The sequence below is a fragment of the Malaya genurostris genome, chromosome 2 (genome assembly GCF_030247185.1).
Source record: "Malaya genurostris strain Urasoe2022 chromosome 2, Malgen_1.1, whole genome shotgun sequence".
NCBI classification, from domain to species: domain Eukaryota; kingdom Metazoa; phylum Arthropoda; class Insecta; order Diptera; family Culicidae; genus Malaya; species Malaya genurostris.
The window spans coordinates 324,802,055-324,818,976 of record NC_080571.1 but is presented as its reverse complement, the minus strand read 5'-3'; the positions used below and the strand labels follow the sequence as shown (position 1 = coordinate 324,818,976).

The window sequence follows — 16,922 nt, the reverse complement described above, 5'->3', positions numbered from 1 at the left end:
TCAAATGATGGGGAGAATGGGGCGCCATAGCATCCTGGAATAGCAGTATAAATGCTAATGATCGTTTGGCATCGTTTTATAGTTTTTGCAATGACTGAGCGGAAACATATATTGGAGAAGCCAAAATCGTTTTATATATTTAGCGAAGGAAAGAAAAAAATAAGAATTAAATTGTTGCTTAGAAATATGATGAATAGAAAATAAGTAATGAATATGATATTTTTGTATCATAAAATGGTTAATACTATAAAATAAAGCTCTAGCATTGGAACTAAAATTACTTCTAAATACCATAGATAAAAATATTCTGAAAATATTTTGCAAGCGTAATTTGTTGTTCATGGATGATATTCATAGACGCTTTGGTAGAGTTTTCAATTGAAATTCGGATTGCTAGTTTTTATTATCATTATATCGCGCTTTGATGAAAAGAATCCATTATTTTCACGTAAATCTCAAGGATTGTTATAGTTCCGAATCGATCAATTTGGATCAAATATGCATCTCTTTATACTTTGATGAGAAAATGGGAACATTCCTACGAATAAACAATTGATGAGTGGTCAATATCAGATCCGAGTCACTGTAGACGTTTGTGACCAGGCGTTGTTCTGATGAAAAACCACTTCTCTTTTGTTGGCAAATTCTGAACTTAAAAAATTTTCAAAATTTGGTACAACTAATCGATTGTTGTTTTAACTAAACTGTCATTTTCGTTTTTCGATCAGCAGAAACGATGGTTGAAACAACTAATTTAATTGTTTTAAGAAAATGCTGTCAATTAGTGAGGACACATACCTTTCAATTTCAACAAATATTTTAGTTGAAATAACTGGTGTTGTTATTGAAATAAAATTCTGTTAGTTGAAAAATAAATCGGTTTTATTTGTTTTAGACATTGCAAATAGTTGAATTAACTCTGATTCGATTGGAAATGATTGATGTAGAAAAACATTTTTAATCAGCAAAAGTGCCCGGAGGGGCGAGTAAATTAGTGAAATTATTAAATTTACTTAAAATGAGTATTGAAAGATGATGCCTTCAAACGGTTGAACTAAAGTTATGCTATTGGGGAAGCGAAAGCCTATTCGCGCACCCCTGGTAGTGATGACAACGTTCCTGCTGAAATCAGTAATACCAACGACTCACCGACTTTACTTCAGTGACAGTTATTACCTCGTTGAAGTACAGTACATTTAGACACGAGTAGAAAACGTGGTCGAATTAATAAGTTATAATTTGTGCTATTATATTTATCAGTTAAATAAACACCAAAATGTAAGTTTCTTGAAATTATGCAAACATGTAAAACTAATCTGGAATAAATTTACAGCTTAAAGCTATATTGAATTACGCTAAAGGATTGTGTTATTTCTAACCTCGTCGTGACGGACTTCCACGACATTCTGAAAATTTCTAACCTCGTCGTGACGGGTTTCCACGACATTCTTTAAGATTTTGATCGGAATTCGAGGTTAAACTGGTAGATTCACAGCACAGTGTAGAACGGATAGAAAAGCTATGCCGAAGAACAATCGGAAAGCGCCAACTTACAGTTGCGGTTTGTGTAAAGATCCGGACGATGATGGCATGGTGGCTTGCGATCGATGCCAGCAATGGTATCATTACCAGTGTGTGGGAGTAGGAGACTCGGTGGCTGAACGCGAATGGAATTGTCCCATGTGCGACAAAATATCTCAGAAAAATACTGAACAAGACGAACTAAGTTCCAAAGCTAGTACGACGATGTCTACCAGAGCCGCTAGAGCAGCTTTGGAACTACAACAATTAAATGAGCGACAACGACTGGAGATTCAACGTCTTCAAATTGAAAAGGAGCAAAGAGAACGCGAAGCTGCCCTTGAACAAAAACACCGATTACAGTTGAAGGTCATAATGGAAAAAGAAGCAGAATTTGAACGCAAATGCTTGGAAGAAGAACGACGCCGTGAAGAAGCAGAGTCTGCACTGGCCAAGAAACATTTGATGGAGGAAAAACTGCGAGAAGAGGCTCTAAAAAGGCTGGAAGAGGAGTATATACAAAAGAAATATGAAATTATGCAGTCACGACTAGATGCTAACAGTAGTCGAAATAGCACAGGCTCTATTACAGAAATGGAAAAGACAAGGGAATGGTTAGCTGGCCTACCAGATAAATTTTCAACCATGATTTCTCTACCAAGCAGAATGCCCTCTCCTAATCGGCACGCGTCAGCGTTACTTAATCTGACAGACCGAAGTCGAGTTTCAAATCGATTTGATCAACCTTCGCTAAATAGCGTTCAGAACCCAACGAATTTGTCATGTAAATCGGACCGTCAATCGATTTGTTTTACTCCCCAAAAACCAGGAGTAAGATCTCTTACAAAAGCGCAATTGGCAGCGCGCCAAGTCATACCAAAGGATTTACCAGCATTTTCTGGTAGTCCGGAAGAGTGGCCAGTATTTGTGAGTTGCTTGGAAAACTCTACAAGAGAGTGTGGATTTTCGCATGCGGAAAATCTGATTCGCCTACAACGGTGTTTGAAAGGCGACGCAATGGAAGCGGTGCGGAGTAGGCTACTGCTACCAGCAGCAGTCCCACGTGTGATTGAAACTTTACGAATGCTGTTTGGTAGGCCGGAGATTTTGATCACGACATTGCTGAACAAAATTCGCAATACTCCTGCTCCGAAAGAGGGAAGATTAGACACACTTATCTCGTACGGGTTGGTGGTCCAAAATTATTGCGATCATCTAGTAGCGGCACAGCTAGAGACACATTTGTCTAATCCGTCGCTTTTGCAGGAATTGGTCGAAAAGTTACCGTGTGATATAAAGCTTAAATGGGTAGATTATAAAGATGCAGTTTCAGTCGTTACCCTCGAAACCTTTGGACAATTCATGACAGAAATTATGCGGAAAGCAAGCGAAGTTACAACACATTGTTTACCAACGATTAGAGGTGTAAAATGCGAAGAACACCGGACGAAAGGTGGTAATGTCCGATCAAAAGGTTTTGTAAATCACCACAGCGATGTACGTATAGTAAAAAATCAGCAGCAGACCGAAAAGGCCTGTCCTATGTGTGGTAGATTTGGACACGCGGTGGATATCTGCGGTAAGTTCAAGACACTCAGTCCTGGAGAAAAATGGAAGATGGTGAGACAGCATGAGCTGTGTAGATCCTGTTTGAAAAGTCACGCTCCGTGGCCTTGTAGAAGACCCAAAGACTGTTCTGTAGCTGGATGTCGCCTGCGTCATCACCCTTTGCTTCATTACTCACCAATTCCATCAAATACACTTAGCAGTCCGCAAAATCATCATAGCGCCGGTCATACGGTTCTATACCGAGTAATACCGGTAACATTGTATAGTGGCTTGAAAAAGATAAGCACTTTCGCGTTACTAGATGAAGGTTCTGAGGTAACCTTGATTGAAAATCAATTAGTCGATGAGCTTGGCTTGCAAGGTATACATGACCCCTTGCACCTTCGGTGGACTGGGAATGTTTCTCGAATCGAAAACAATTCTCGTGTAGTAAAGCTTCAGATATCCGGGAAGGGTAAACACAGAAAACATAGTTTAATAAATGCACGTACAGTTGAGAATCTTGAACTGCCTATACAATCTATCAACCCATCCAATCTGATTGAGCATTATCCATATCTACGTGGCCTTCCGATTGAAAAGTACGAGCTAGCGCGACCTCAATTGTTGATCGGCTTAGAAAATGTTTATCTTGCGGTTCCCTTGAAAATACGAGAAGGTCCTCGTGGATACCCCATTGCTACCAAGACTAGACTTGGGTGGTGCGTATACGGTGGGACGTCATTCATACAAAACCGAAATATTCATCGGGTGTACCATGTAAGTAAACCTTCAATCGCTGAAGACGACCGGAAGTTACACGACTTAGTAAAACAATATTTCGAGACAGAGAATTTAGGAATATCTCCGTCTACACTTCCACTTGAAACAACCAAAGAAAAACGAGCACGGTTTCTCTTAGAATCTACTACCAGACGGGTGTCTGGAGGTTACGAGACTGGCCTTCTTTGGGCGAGTGATGAAGTTATATTTCCGAATAGTTACGCTATGGCAGCTAGCCGTTTGAACGGGTTGGAGAGAAAACTAAATAAAGAACCTGATCTGGGTATTCGCGTTCAAGAGCAAATTGCTCAGTATGTGGCAAAAGGATATGCTCATAAAGCTACACCAGATGAAGTATCTGCAACGGACCCCAACCGAGTGTGGTATTTACCATTGAGCGTGGTAACGAGTTCGAAGAAACCGAACAAAATTAGATTGATCTGGGATGCTGCAGCGCAAGTCGAAGGTGTATCTTTCAATTCTAAAATGCTGAAAGGCCCCGACCTTTTAACACCCCTACCGGCAGTTATTTATCGATTCCGTCAACGAGCTGTTGCTGTGTGTGCAGACATTCAAGAAATGTTTCACCAGATCAGAATACGTAAAGAAGACTGCCAATCACAACGATTCTTGTGGAGAGATAATCCAACCAAGAAACCACTGGTTTATGTGATGGATGTAGCGATATTTGGGTCGGCCTGTTCACCATGCTCGGCTCAATACATTAAAAATCTTAATGCGAGCGAGCATGCAGGAGAATTTCCCGATGCGACAGAGGCCATAATAAACGGTCACTATGTCGATGATTTTCTTGATAGCAGAGATACTGAAGACGAAGTCATTCGTGTAGCCGATGAAATACGCTTTGTACATCTTCAAGCGGGATTTAAAATAAGGAACTTTATGTCAAACTCTACTTATGTTCTGGAACAAATGGGTGAAGCTGGAGCGTCGACCTCCAAAGCACTGAGTTTGCAGAGAGAAAATGATGCTGAATCGGTACTCGGTATTCGCTGGCAGCCACAAACGGATGAAATATTGTTTTCGACACAATTTTCTAGTTCCGTTGGCCAACTTTTGCATAAAATCGTTCGCCCAACTAAACGTCAAGTTCTTCGTGTAGTGTCTACGACCCACTGGACTTACTCGCGTCTTTTTTGATACACGGAAGAGTGATTATTCAAGACATCTGGCGTACGAATTGCGACTGGGACGATCAAATCGAGGATAGCATTTATGCCGACTGGAAAAAATGGATTGGTTTTTTTCCTCGTTTAAAGGAAGTAAAGATTCCTCGAGCATATTTCGGTAAGAGTGTTCCGGAGCGTTGCCATCCTATTCAACTACACGTTTTCGTCGATGCGAGTTCTACAGCGTTCGCGTGTGTAATCTATGTCCGTTTTATCGAAGATGGTGAGCCGCAATGTACACTCATCGGGGCCAAAGCCAAAGTGGCTCCAATCAAACCTTTGTCTATACCCCGACTAGAACTGCAGGCGGCCTTATTGGGCACTAGAATGCTGCAACATGTGATCAAACACCATAAGCTACCGATTTCACAACGATATTTGTGGTCGGACTCATCTACAGTCCTTCACTGGATCCATTCAGATCATCGTAAGTATTCCCAATACGTTGGCTGCCGTATAGGCGAGATTATCACCACAACGAGCCCTAGTGAATGGATGTGGGTTCCCACGAATCTAAACGTAGCCGATGAGGCTACCAAATGGGGACAAGGTCCATGTTTCAATCCGGAGAGCAGATGGTTTCGGGGGCCTACATTTCTCTGGAAACCTGAAAATTCATGGCCGTCACAAAACTGGGGAGCATTTTCGACAACTGAATTACCTGAAAACGAACAACGAGTAGTGAGTATCCATCGGAAGGAGTTAACTGGGACAATAATAAAAGTTTCGAGATTTTCGAAATGGGAAAAGTTGCTACGGACTGTAGCCTACGTCTTTCGTTTTGCTAGCAGAAGAAATGTTGTCAACAATCGTAACTCACTTGAACTGCTAGATCAGCAGTTTCAACGAAAGGCGGAAACAGCTTTGTGGAAAATAGTTCAAATGGATTCCTTTCCAGAAGTAATAGCGGCATGGAAAACCGACAAAAACAATAAGCCTTCGGGGGTGGAGCCGATATACCACCCGCAATTCAAAACAACAATTTTTATTGATGATGACGGAGTGATTAAATTGGATGGTCGTATCGGCGCCGCCCCCAATCTGCCGATCGAAGCTAAGTATCCTATTATACTAGCTACGAACCATCCAATAACGTTTCTTTTCGTAGATTACTACCACCGCCGTTTCAACCATCGAAATCGTGAGACAGTTTTCAACGAGCTCCGTCAAGTCGTCTACATCCCCGGATTACGTAATCTTATTAGAAAGGTTACTGCACGATGTCAGTGGTGTAAAGTTTACACCGCGCTCCCCGTTCACCCTAAGATGGCACCGCTACCACAAGCCAGATTGGTAGCCTTCCAGCGACCATTCACATACATTGGACTGGACTATTTTGGGCCGTTACTCGTCAAGGTTGGGCGCAGCCACGTAAAGCGATGGGTGGCGTTATTTACATGCTTGACCACACGAGCTGTTCACATGGAGGTAGCCCATACTCTATCAACGATTTCCTGTAAGATGTGCATTCGCCGGTTCATAGCTCGAAGAGGCGCCCCGTGTGAGATCTATTCGGACAATGGCACCAATTTCCGTGGTGCAGCGAGTGAACTGTCGAAACAGATCATCAGTATCAATCAAAGCTGTGCGGAATATTTCACGAACACAACCACTAATTGGTTCTTTAATCCTCCTGCGGCTCCTCACATGGGAGGCGTGTGGGAGCGGCTAGTGAGATCAATCAAAACCGCTATGGATTCCTTCAAAACTGCTCCACGCGTACCCGATGAAGAAACCTTTGAAACAATAATTCTAGAAGCTGAGAGTATGGTTAATACTAGACCTCTAACGTATATACCGTTAGACTCGGACACTCAGGAATCCCTAACACCAAATCATTTCCTATTGGGCAGCTCTAGTGGAGTTCGACAACCACCATGTGATCCAACATCAGCAGTCGAGTGTTTACGTAGTAGCTGGAACTTGGCAAAACATATATTGGATGGATTTTGGAGCAGATGGTTACGAGAGTATTTACCGACGATTGCGAGACGAACAAAGTGGTTTGAAAACGTCAAACAGCTGGAACAGGGTGATCTTGTCTTCATAGCAGATGAGGGCAGACGGAACAGCTGGATTCGTGGACGGATCGTACAGCTGATTTTCAACCGAGATGGAGTTCCACGGCAAGCAATCGTAGAGACGGAGTTCGGCTTGCTTAGACGCCCAGCCGTAAAGCTCGCTATTATCGATATAAAGGAAAATTGTGAGACCGTGTCTAGCGGTGAGAACCACACTCTGTCTCACGTCCCGGGGAATGTTGGGGAAGCGAAAGCCTATTCGCGCACCCCTGGTAGTGATGACAACGTTCCTGCTGAAATCAGTAATACCAACGACTCACCGACTTTACTTCAGTGACAGTTATTACCTCGTTGAAGTACAGTACGTTTAGACACGAGTAGAAAACGTGGTCGAATTAATAAGTTATAATTTGTGCTATTATATTTATCAGTTAAATAAACACCAAAATGTAAGTTTCTTGAAATTATGCAAACATGTAAAACTAATCTGGAATAAATTTACAGCTTAAAGCTATATTGAATTACGCTAAAGGATTGTGTTATTTCTAACCTCGTCGTGACGGACTTCCACGACATTCTGAAAATTTCTAACCTCGTCGTGACGGGTTTCCACGACATATGCACTGATAATTTTAGTCAATTTATATGAGCTTGGGTGCATCAATCGCTGGGAATTGGAATTTTGCGACGGCAATTCAAACGTGCCATTTAAACGCAGTGCGTTCTGTGTGTTTGAATCCCTTCGTTCCTGTTACTTTTATAAATTAAATTCATGTCAAAAAGCGTTTTATTGCTAATGCATGAACATCATCATCGGTATCAAACAGCTGGAAGTAAAACAGTCTGCTGGAAGTAAATCAATGATCGAATTTGAAGCATAATTTTTTTGCGCATACCTGAAAGATTACGAGATGATCATTCATTAACATTTTCTAATTTATCAACAAATCTTTTTCATCTTAAACAAGGTTAACTTTATCACAACACCGCTGTCAGATAAACGCTTGTTATCATAAATTTCTCAAATCGAATGAACACACGGAACGGCCGAAATCAGCATTTTCGCGAAAAATTTAGTTGATTTGCTGATTTTAGTTAGTTATTTTTTGAGACAACTAAAAAAATCTTACTTTTGCTAATTTAGATTTTTTATTCTCATTCCCTTAATAATAATAAAATATTTGTTGAAATGACTATTTTTTTAGTTGAATTCACAAATTAAACGTACTGTCATTTCTTAGCTAAGGCACACTTCATATCCAGTCAACTAATTTTTTAGTTGAATTAAAGAAATATAATGTTGTTTACAACCAATATGAATGGTTGAATTGGCTTCTGCAATCTGCAGCTATATGGCGCCCTGTCACTGAAACGGTAACACCTTAATGACTACTAGCCACTAGATGGCACACTACTGCCGAAAAAAATTCAGACGCGGTTGTCTTTTCTATATTGGCAGGTATAAATACGATGTTGTGTTGGAGAAAAAGACATAAACGAAACGTAAACATCTTTTTGAATTTTTTTTTCTTCTAAATCACTGTTTTCTTCATTCTCACTGAAAACTTTGAGCACTCGGAAAACAAAAACCGAATACAAATAGTACACCGGACGGCGCAGCTCGGAAGGTTTGAAGATACAAAAAAACTTCATCACAATTAGAGTGAAACATTCGAAATTCACTTCACTGTTCCGCGTAAAAACATTATTACGCACAATCGCTTCAAGTGCGCACAAATTCTGAATAAATACGATTTCCTCTAACAGTTTACGACATTTTTACATATCGGTTTAGAAATTTAAATAAAGTTATATCGAACACATGCGAAAAACATCAAAACAATTTTCAAGCAGTTTCAATAAGACTCTCCTGTTTAGCTTTTTAATGGATTGTTTTGCTTTGACACTTCTCATGAGTTTTTGGCTAATAAACTTGTTAATAATACCCATTTCAGTATTGTTTTCTTTGTGCTGTCCTTCAGTAATGATGGTGATAGATAAATAGAAACAAATTTTCTGATTTTAATAACAAAATTAGTTGTCAATGAGAATTTCGTGTTGGATTGAAATATTGCTGGTTTGTGTCCGGGATATTCACCAACTAAACACATTCTCTAAAAATAAGAGTTTTTTCAGCAAAGTAAATTCTCAATTTTAACTAATTTTATAGTTATTTTGGAAATTTTGTTGTTAAAATCAACTAATTCAAAAACAGTAATACGAATTAGGCGCAGAGCTAATTTCGGTCGTTCCGTGCACAATTTCACCAAACGCTTTAACCATCGATGTTGTTTTCATTGACAGCGACGCGAACAGATTTCAACTAAAAAAGTTGTAGATTTTGCATTGCGATTATTGTTTTGCTTAAAACTGTCTCCGGCATTTGACAGCATTCAAAACAACATATTTTTCAACTACTTCAATATATGCAAATCAAAAACCATATTGGTTGAATCAAAAAGAAATTAGTTAAATCAACTATTGCAAAAATCAAAAACTGCGATATCGCAATTTTATGATCGAAGGGTTCTCCGTGTGGTTTTGTACTTAAAGTTCGTTCGTGCTTTTTTGAGCTGGTCTGAATCAAAATTCGAGCGAATTTTGTACTTTTTTTAATTCTGCCGAATATATAATGAAATTATAAACCTATTTCTTGGATCGTGTATCGGTTTCCATCATTTCGCAGAATATCAAATACACTTAATGCGTCTTTTGAAATTGTTCTACAGAAACAAAAACAAAAATAAAATAGACACGGTCGTAAATCGAGTATTTTCAAGTAGTGGCCGCTCTGATCAAATTTGGTCCGAACTTCAACTTATACAGCTTCGAGTTCATCGTTTCTTTTATATAAAGACTAGGTTTTGAGCTAACAGCTGCAAATTATTTTCCAGATCATAAGTTTTTCGGATGAATTTATCGGCCAAAACAATCTTGAATTTGCAGAGATTATCAAACTCGACAATATCACTATATTCCGATAATACGGCGTCCTGTTGGGTTGCTTGGTGATACTGAATGGGAAGTAACTTAATCTCAGATGGGTTTCCCCGGACAGTAATTTGGACATGGAGACATTATGAACCCAGAGCTCTAGATTTCAACTACATCTATTTTCGATACAAAACAAAAACATGACGCTCAAATTTCCAACGTTACCGAATAATTTTGTTTCCTCACCTCGAAATCTAGCACAACTTTGTTTTCATATTACGCGTTTCGGGACGAAACTTTTGTTGTTCAAACCCAACAACCTGAGACATTTTTATAGTAGTAATGAAGTGGTTTCTATGTGACAACCAGATTTCATGACAATTAAGTTTTAAAAAAGTACGCTACTTAGATGAAGACTGCCCATAAAGTATGGACGCACTTTAATTTCGCTGTAAATAATTCACAAGTGTTAGATATTCAAATTTTATTCGATATACTGGTAATATTAGACTACAACAACAGGATATTATTCTCAATATTTGCTACTTAGCTATTGTAAACTAGCTGGCGCACCTTCTTGCGAACGTTCCTCATTAAATTCCGTACAGACTTCTTGGCGACAAGTTTTGATACTTTTTTCCAATCTTTTTCGAACTGTTGAATGGTTTCTTCTGCCGAGACATGTTTCCTAAGATGTGCCTTCGTTAATGCTCAAAATTCCTCAATTGGTCGAAGTTGTGGACCATTTGGTGGATTCTTGTCTTTTGGGACGAAAGTGACATTTTTGGTAGTATACCATTATTCCGTTGATTTCGAGTAGTGGCAGGAAGCAAGATCTGGCCAGAAGACAACAGGATCCTTGTGGCTTCGAATCATGGGTAGAAGTCGTTTTTGTAAACATTCCTGTTCATTGAAGCAGTGGTGATGAAGGGTTTCAAAATCTTACCGCAACTACAAATTGCTTGCCAGACCATAGCTTTCTTACCAAATTTTTCGACTTTAATCGATGTCTCGGACTGGTTTAACACTTGCACTTCTCGCACCGTATAATATTGTGGTCCCGGCAAGGATTTGTAATCGAGTTTCACGTAGGTTTCGTCGTCCATGATTATGCAGTTCAAATTTCCAGCAAGAATCGTATTGTACAGCTTTCGAACCCTCGGCCTGATCGATGCTTATTGTTTCGGACTACGTTTTGGTTGTTTCTGCTACTTATATGTTCGAAGATTCAAACGTTCTTTAGCACGAAGAACATTTGACTTCGAAGTGCCCTCTGTTTTGGCCACATCCCGAACAGAAACCTCCTTCTTTTGCTCGAACGCCTTCAGTATAAGTTTATCCAACTGAAGGTTAGCAGGACCTTTTTTCGACCCATTTTCGGTTTATCCTCAAAGGTTCAATCCTCACCGAACTTCCTGATTTCATTTCGCACGGCTTTTTCATTTACTACTTCTATTTTTGCTATTTTTCTCAGTGACAGTCCGCGTTCTGTGCACCATTTGTACACAATTTTTCGACGTTGTTCTGCTGAAAGTCCACGCATTTCGAAACAAACTAATGAAAACGAATAAACAACTGCACAAGTGGTTAGAGAAGAATGTAAACAACAGGACGCAGCTATAAAAATTGACAGATTCTGAACCATTGCGAAATGGCAGCGATTTTTGGTAGCGTCCATACTTTCAGGGAGTCTTTAACGTTATTCAAAATTTCATTCTTTAAAAGAGCCACAACTTAAAAAAAAATGTTTCATAAACAATTCAAAAACTTAAAAAAATGTTTCATAAACAATTCATAACGGAAAATCTGTTTCTACTTGAATCATCCCACGAAACCCTATGCTCCCCGTTCCACCCGAGAAGGTGAGAAAACGACGTTGCCAGCAGCCGTAGCAGCCAATGTACGGCATAAGAAACAGCGAAACGCTTGACACGCGGCGCGGTTACGGACCTGTTTGTTGGTGTTCATTCTCAGTCTTACCGAAAACGCTTGAGCAGACGGACGCGACGACAAAATCTGCAGTAGGCAGATCCGTGAAGACAAAACATCTAGATTTATGTGACGAACTGTCTGAAACAAAAACCTAGTAGGACCGGTCCGGTGCGTAAGTGATGTATTCTAGTGAACCGTATTTCGTCATTCATCGTACAATAGATGAACAACGTGATTTCAAGCTGTAGTGATATATCTGAATTGACATTGAACAACTTTCAGTCCAGCGCAGTGGGAGGATTGTGGTGTGTTGAATGATGGAAACCAGAAAAGCTCTGGAAACCATTGACGACTGAATAGCCTAGAGAATCAACCAGAAACCAATTCCCAGACCGTAGAATTGGGCAAGTGTTGGTGATGTGCGTATGTACTATGACAGTTTTGCACGTCATAAAAAATAAGTAATTTCATGTCGTTTACACTGCCAGCTGTGAGTGCAACGTGTTTCTAGAGGAGAAGGTTTCAATCAAGTATCAAGAGAAAAATCAATTTGAAAATCGTATTTTCATCGCGTTGATGGAAGTAAGAAAGAAGAACTGGTGGGAAGAAGCATCAATCATATCGTTATTGAAATTGGAATTTCATTGCTGGTGTGAAACCCGGGACGGAGTAAGCAGAATAATGAAGAAACGTGTCAAATGACGAAAGCTGCCAATTTCGCGTTGTTTCCGATAGTCGTGTCCAGTTGGGGAAGCTTAAACGATTAATTAGGTGAAATTCAACGGAAAATTAGACCAATTTTGAACCATGTGTGAACGCCGATAGCCGCGTGCTCCAGTAAGCAGTAGATTGACTAGCTACTAGCTCAGAGGTCTACCGGGTGGTGCGGAAAGCAGTGAAAAAAAATCATGGTAGGAAAATTAATCTCGTCTCCGACTGTCCGGTAACCGTTCGCTGGCTTGCGATTTGCGATTACCTTGTACCGACGATGATTGTTATCGTTGTAACGGAAAAAGGTGGGAAGCAGGGAGGAAGACTAACGAATCAAATTGTTTATTGAAACCGATGTGTAATTGCTGTTCGGCTGTAGTAACGCGGTCAGCCACTCTCACTATCCGAGAGATCTTGGAAAAATAATCTCCGCGCAATTATATTTATTAAATGTAGTATGATTCTCTAATCAGTGCGCGGAGACGATTGGTCCAGTAGATATAAGATGGCATTTGAGTATTACTTTTTTTCTTTTCGAAAGTACTAGTTTAGACTGCACGGGAAATTATGCGTGGCAGATTCAATGAAGGCGGTTGTTGTACATTGTTAACATATAACACTTATCTTAGATATATGTGATGTTTTCTGTAACCAGGCTGCTCTTGATATCTATACTACACTTGTTCTTCTCTGTAAACTTTCTGAGTCATGTGTGTTTGAGAGTATCATTTCTCTCTAATCATTGAGTCATGTTTGACAGTAATTTCGTTTCCTAGCAAAAGTAAATGATTTACGCATTTTATCTTTGAATAAACACGTGTGGTATAAATTTTCGTTACCATATTGCCTCAGCTTTTGTGTTATAGAATTGCACAATCCTCAAGCGTATTTTCTTGATTCATAATTCAAACTTGTTTCAGTGCGAAACGATTTTGATTAAATGAAATATCCGACCCACAACGAAAGTTAATTAAAACATTTGAACCGATATGAACGAATGTGCACAAATTTTTTTTCTCACAAAAATACTTAAGGTTACCGTAAGAAACTTCATCAATAATGTGATACTTCCGATAGCTATAAAATGTCAGATTCAAGTAGTGCTTAATGTCGTGTATCGATAATTGAAAACTCGTGAGACTCTAAAGCGTTCATCATCACAAGCTTACATAATCTTTAATGTCAGTCACCATCGTGTGATGGTACTGGAAACTGGAACAGCCTTTCAAAATTCGACTAAAAAAAGCATATGACCGTTATGTATTTTTCATTTATTACACAATTTGGAAATTATTTTCACTTTGACATTACAGTAAATATGGCTTTGATATTACAGTAAATATGCCCAGCTGTAGCTTTTATTCGAATGATTTCGCTTTCATCGGTGTTGATATGTTTAAGTCAACCCTGAGGAGTGTTGGCACTAGAAAAAAGGTTTTGAAATGGAGAAACATGTGTTCTTTAGTGTAACAAGAATCGAATGAGCATCTTAATCACTTCGATTAATTTTTAATTGTCCTTATGGAGTCAATTTGAGAAATACCAGAAACGGAGATAATAGATTTGAATGAAACTCTACACACGTCTCCTGTCTGGTAAACTATCATTTGTAATTTTAGCTTATCTTATCTTATTCTTGGAGGAGTGGCGTTTGCATTGAAAACTAAATATTAAGTGGAGCTTCTCTTGTAAGCGGGAGTTTTCAGTCCTGCATTTCGAGCGGGGATAAAAGAACTATGAGTTGCCTAATTTTCAATTTCATATGTATTTATTATTATTTATTAGAGACTGTTAAAGTGCGAATTTTATGTAAAAACATCTAGTCGTTCCTGAGATATGCTTGCTCAAAGTGAGCCAAGCAGTCGAACTGGTGTAGACGATAACTAAAGAACAGCTTGACTGTTTGAAAAAAAATTGAAATTTTTAAAGGAACACCGTTTAAAAAATTGAAAAAAATATCGCACTTATTTTTTAACAAATTTGTTGTAAAAAAATGAAAATATTTCTGCAGTTCTTGTAAAAACCAACAAAGATGTTGAACAAAAAACATATAATATGGTTTATTCCAAAATGAACTCCTGAGCCTCTACAATACACATCGTTTACCTCTGTGAAAACTACATGTCTAACTTTGTGCAGCCATATCTAAGGAACAACTCGATATTTTTCATAAAATTTTAATAATAATAAGCAGTTTAATAATAATAATAACAACATAAAAATTGAAGATTAGGCAACTCATAGTTCCTTTTAATACACGCTCGAAACAAAGGAACGAAAATCTTAGTCTATTGATTTGTCGTAATCGCCGTAAGGGTTTCCTATCTTTTCGTTTTCGCATGAGTTGGATTTATTATTAACTTTGGCAAACGTACCTTGTTGTACATGGATCGCGGGTGATTGTTCACTTGATTAGTGTGTTGTATTGTTACACGGAAAGACCGAAATCAGCATTTGGGCGGAAAAATTAGTTGATTTTCTAATTTTAGTTAGTTGTTTTTTGAGAGAACTAAAAAAATCTTACTTTTTCTAATTTCGATTTTTTAACTCTCATTCCCTTAATAATAATAAAATATTTGTTGAAATGGCTATTTTTTTAGTTGAATTTACCAATTTAACGTGCTGTCATTTCTTAGCTAAGGGACACTTCTTGAATTGGCTTCTGCAATTTGCAGCTATATGGCGTACTGTCACCCAAAAAACATTAACACCGTAATGACTACTAGCCACTAGATGGCACACTACTTCCGAAAAGAATTTTTCAGTCGCGGTTGTCTTTTCTATATTGGCACATATAAATACGATGTTGTATTGGAGAAAAAGACATGAACGAAACATAAACTTCTTTTTGGAAATTTTTCTTCTAAATCGCTGTTTTCTTCATTCGACTTCGCGAAATCGACTCTCTCACTGAAAACTTTGAGCACTCGGAAAACAAAAACCGAACACAAGTAGTACACCGGACGACTTAGCCGAAAGGTTGGAAGATACAAAAAACATCATTTGACATATACATTTAGAGTGCAACTTTCGAAACTCACTTCACTGTTCCGCGTAAAAACATTATTACGCACAATCGCTTCAAATGCGCACAAATTCTGAATAAATACACTTGACTGCATTTTTACATATCGGTTTAGAAATTTCAATATAAATATATAAATACATGCGAAAAACATCAAAACAATTTGCAAGCAGTTTGAATAAGACTACCCTTTTTAGCTTTTTAATGGGTTGTTTTGCTTTGACTTCTCATGAGTTTTTGGCTAATAAACTTGTTGATAAAACCAATTTCATTTTTGTTTTCTTTGTGCTGTCCTTCAGTAATGATGGCGATAGATAAATAGAAATTTTTTTCAATAAAGTAAATTCTGAATTTCAACTAATTTCATAGTTATTTTGGAAATTTTGTTGTTAAAATCAATTGTTTTTGTTAAAATCAACTAATTCGAAAACAGTAATACGAATTAGGCGCAGAGCTAATTTTGGTCGTTCCGTGTACTATTTTTTGTCTTTGAAGTACTGGAATTGTCATTTAGGGGTTAGCCAAATTTTGTGCTACGGCACATAACCGTTTTCATTATTTTTACGTTTCGTCTTTGACTCATCAGTGCAGAGCAGTTCAAATTGAACTGCTTAGTGCTAAACTCGGCAGTTCAATTTGAACCGCTGCAGACGTAAAGTTTCTGCTATTTACAGAACACTTTTTGTTTTGCAACGAAGTGCAATGTCTTTTCTGACGTGCCGAACGAAAACGTGTTTTCGACTATTTCTGGCCGATGCAGGTATGGTCATTTAGGGGTTAGCCAAATTTTGTGCTAGGGCACATAACCGTTTTCATTATTTTTACGTTTCGTCTTTGACTCATCAGTGCAGAGCAGTTCAAATTGAACTGCTTAGTGCTAAACTCGGCAGTTCAATTTGAACCGCTAAGCAGACGTAAAGTTTCTGCTATTTACAGAACACTTTTTGTTTTGCAACGAAGTGCAATGTCTTTTCTGACGTGCCGAACGAAAACGTGTTTTCGACTATTTCTGGCCGATGCAGGTATGGTCATTTAGGGGTTAGCCAAATTTTGTGCTAGGGCACATAACCGTTTTCATTATTTTTACGTTTCGTCTTTGACTCATCAGTGCAGAGCAGTTCAAATTGAACTGCTTAGTGCTAAACTCGGCAGTTCAATTTGAACCGCTAAGCAGACGTAAAGTTTCTGCTATTTACAGAACACTTTTTGTTTTGCAACGAAGTGCAATGTCTTTTCTGACGTGCCGAACGAAAACGT

At 38.6% G+C, this 16,922-nt stretch overlaps 1 protein-coding gene across 9 annotated transcripts in view; it reads left to right on the top strand.

The window, feature by feature from the left end:
- LOC131431397 (uncharacterized) overlaps window positions 1-16,922 on the top strand; it is a 232,589-nt gene that overhangs the window by 138,943 nt on the left and 76,724 nt on the right. The window contains exon 1 of one of the 9 annotated variants that reach the window (XM_058597081.1): window positions 11,962-12,700. The exons of 6 other annotated variants lie outside the window; for them this stretch is intronic. The gene's annotated coding sequence lies outside the window, so the exon portion shown is untranslated. Of the gene's footprint in view, window positions 1-11,961; window positions 12,701-16,922 lie in introns of those variants that run through there. 2 more of the 9 variants (XM_058597082.1, XM_058597083.1) reach the window with 2 other exon arrangements.